At 54.7% G+C, this 3,251-nt stretch overlaps 1 long non-coding RNA gene across 1 annotated transcript in view; it reads right to left on the bottom strand.

The window, feature by feature from the left end:
- Positions 1–3,251, bottom strand: part of LOC114005206 (uncharacterized) — a 17,116-nt gene that overhangs the window by 10,514 nt on the left and 3,351 nt on the right. The gene's annotated exons all lie outside the window — the stretch shown is intronic.

Raw genomic sequence — 3,251 nt, 5'->3', positions numbered from 1 at the left:
CTGTCGCCCAGGCTAGGCTGCTGTGCGGGGAGGCACAGAGCATGGGAGGGGTCTGAATCAGCCTCGCATTCTGCCGTGACGCTGGGGTTGGGGTGGGAGTGGAGTGGGGGTTGGGGATCTAAGACACTGGCTGGGGTCTTGGGGCTGTGGTGGCCTCCTGGTGGCTGGCCACCCAGGCCTGTGCTTAGTGGAGGCTGCGACCTGGTGACGGTGAAACAGGATAGCTGCCTGAGCATCCCGTCAGGGGAATGGCGGTTCTCTGGCATCACCTCGGGGCCTTGTCCAAGCTTGGATTTCCCCAGGTTCAGGGTGAGACCTGGCAACCGTCTCTGACAAGTTCTGGGTGATGTGGGAATAGAAAAATAGGCTCATCCTCTGAAAACTGCTGCTGAAGGGACAGACTCTTTGGTGTGATGTGGCCAGGGACGTGGGCTCAGGGACCAGATGTCCCAGGTTAGGCGTCTCTGTCACTCTGGACCCACCCTGCCTGGCCGGCAGCAGCCTCTGCAGGCCGGAGCACTGCCACGATGCTCCAGGCACGCACGGGAGGGACAGGGGTCGACACAACCGTCACCAGACGGCTACAGTCGGGGGGGGGGACTCGGGGTGTTGGTAAAGGCCAGCAGCTCCACAGGACTTTGGGAGAGAACGTGAGCACCCCAGGAAGGGCAGCCACCTTGTCAGGGTAGACGTGGCCCGGGCATGGGCAGATAGAACCCAGTGAGGTGGGGGACGTTGCGATAAAGCCAGGCAGGGTGTGGGTGGTGGTGGGGGGCTGAGCCCTGTGCTGGGCTGAGCTGGGCGGAGTCCCAGAGCCACCCCGAGTCGCTGCCACATGCGTGCCCATGTCCCAGGGCTGTCTGAAGCTGGGTGTCCTGCTGGGGGCCGTCTCTCTCATTCATGGAAGAAATGAATAAATAAACTTTCAAAAAACCCCAAAAGGCAAAGGGGAGAGGAGTATTACTAGTTGTGGAGTAGAAAGGGGCGCTAGAGAGGAGACCCTTCCCGGGGAACCTGGCAGTGCCTTGGTCAGCTCAGAGTTAGGAGGTGACTTTTTTTTTTTTTTTGAGAGATTTTCACTGTAGGGCGCGTGTGCTCGCCAGACAGACAGAGAGAGACAGAGACAGAAAGCGAGAAATCACCCCCCAGGGGGGATGGTCACGCCGCAATCCCTTCTCCTCCACTCTCCTCTCGGGATCTTGGGCACGCACGCACACGTGCCCGGCGTGAGTTTTAAGCCACCAGGTCCGGGACGCGAACTGCGGTTGACTATGTGGGAGTCCAGCGACATAGCCATTACGCTAACTGCTGGTTCCCAGGAGGTGACTTTTTAAAGTTAGGTAGGATTCATGCACTCTCTGGAACAAGACGGAGAGGAAGAGAGAAAATGAGAGCTCCCGGAGAATGGCCCAGCACAATCCCCTCTCCTCCTCCTCTCAGGGCTTGGGGCATGCACGCACTCACACCTGCTGTGTTTCTAAAGCCCCGGCTCCAGGCCACGAACCACACTGCAGCGTGTGGGGTCCAGACCCTTAATCACTGTGCCACTGGCTGGCCTGTGGGGACTTCTTATTCCCCTGGCCCGCTTCCTGATGGCCGGCAAAGTGACATGATGTGTCACTCATGGGCTCGTAGTCCTTAGCAAGGAATGCTAGCAAAATGACCAATTCCTGTCCAGTCCGCACTTACTGAGTGTTAGCCATCTTTCCTGCCCAAAGGCAACTCGGAAGGAGTTTTTTCTTCAGAAGACCCAGGACGACATAAAGAGTAAGCCAAGCATCCTTTTTTATTTCTCTTACTTTTCTCTCAGGGGAATGACCATGTCTCTGTCTTTATATTCTCAGTAACCATTGAAAACAAAATGGCAGGGCTCTCTCTGTCATCGGGACAATTCAAACAGAACTTCTCTACGGATAAACAGTAATTCATGGGTTAATTTCCATAAATTATGAAGTAGTCAAGTAAATACAGATTTCTTCACCAAATAAGCTTCCCAGTCAAAATAATTTTGGTATTATTTGAACAACCTTTCCTGGTGTTTGGACATTTTCGGTATAGAGTTAATTCTGTTATTAGTGCTGACTTTAGGTTTTTAGAAGCACTTATGCAGCGAATCTCAGTAATTAAGTTTCTGGCCTATCTCTAGGGATTTTTTTAAAAAGACCTCCAGGGGGCAGCGTGGAACCACGATGCACGCGACTGTCCGCTCTGTTCCAACACAGGTGACTCCCGGAACCTCGGATTGTTCTCTGCTCTCGGATTAACTGTAGGCACGGGCTGGGCTTCCGGGCTTCCGTGGGCTGAAGTTGTTGAGATGCTGTTAAGGCCCGCGGAAGTTGTTCAGTTACAGCGCCCTGGTCAATAGCAAGTGATACCTGCACATAGGGAAAAATCTAAATTCTCGAGTAACCGAAACTTGCCTTTCTTGTAATTAAAAACTTCCAAGTATCTACTCAATCAAATCAAACCACACACGATGTGCAGAGTCAAAGGCAAAAGCACGCCTGTGTCTTTACCCCCTTCCACCCTGGACCAGTGCGTGCGGCTCTCCGCAGTCTGGAACTCACGCAGACCTAACCGCACACACGGAAGCGTCTAGGCTTACACACGAGCCGCGAGGGCCACAGGCTCCCCACCTCGGCTTTGCTTCACTCCAAGGCCGTCGCTCGCTGTTCCTCCCTGTCCGCCCACCGTGAGCCGCGCCAACTCCGAGCTCTCTATGATTCCTCGGTCCGGGGTTCTCTTCCCGGGGCAGGGGGAGTCCATGGAGGATGCGCAGCGTGACCCAGCGCCCGGGGGTGTCGGAGAGCCTGGGGTGTAACCTCCAGCCTCCTGTGATAAAATCTGGCAGCAGGCAGCACCCCGTCCGCAAGCCACTGACGCAACCCGTGTCTGCAGGAACGGTCCCCGGAGAGAGGCAGTCCCGCGCTGACCACTTAGCACTGGGGCCACTTCTGTGATTTGTTTCAGAAATTCATGCCCCTGTCGTAAGGCACCCTTCCAGACAGGGGTCACAGCCGTTTTCGTCAAATTCTCCGCCATTCTCCTCTAGCAAGGAGACTTGATTGACCTGTGTTGAGGTTACGGATGAATCTTTGGGGGTTACTAGAGGGTGTTTACATGTTGGCCTTCACCGGTCTCTTTTACCTGCTTGCGCGGTGCGTCTGTGTACTCTGTGAACACGGAAGTGGCCCTTAGTCTTCTGCGATTCGGCGTGGGGAATGGATGCTTTTTATTAATCCTATATTGAG

This window comes from Tupaia chinensis, unplaced genomic scaffold (genome assembly GCF_000334495.1).
Source record: "Tupaia chinensis unplaced genomic scaffold, TupChi_1.0 Scaffold143551_1, whole genome shotgun sequence".
In the NCBI taxonomy this organism is placed as follows: domain Eukaryota; kingdom Metazoa; phylum Chordata; class Mammalia; order Scandentia; family Tupaiidae; genus Tupaia; species Tupaia belangeri.
This window is presented reverse-complemented; position numbering and strand designations above follow the sequence as displayed.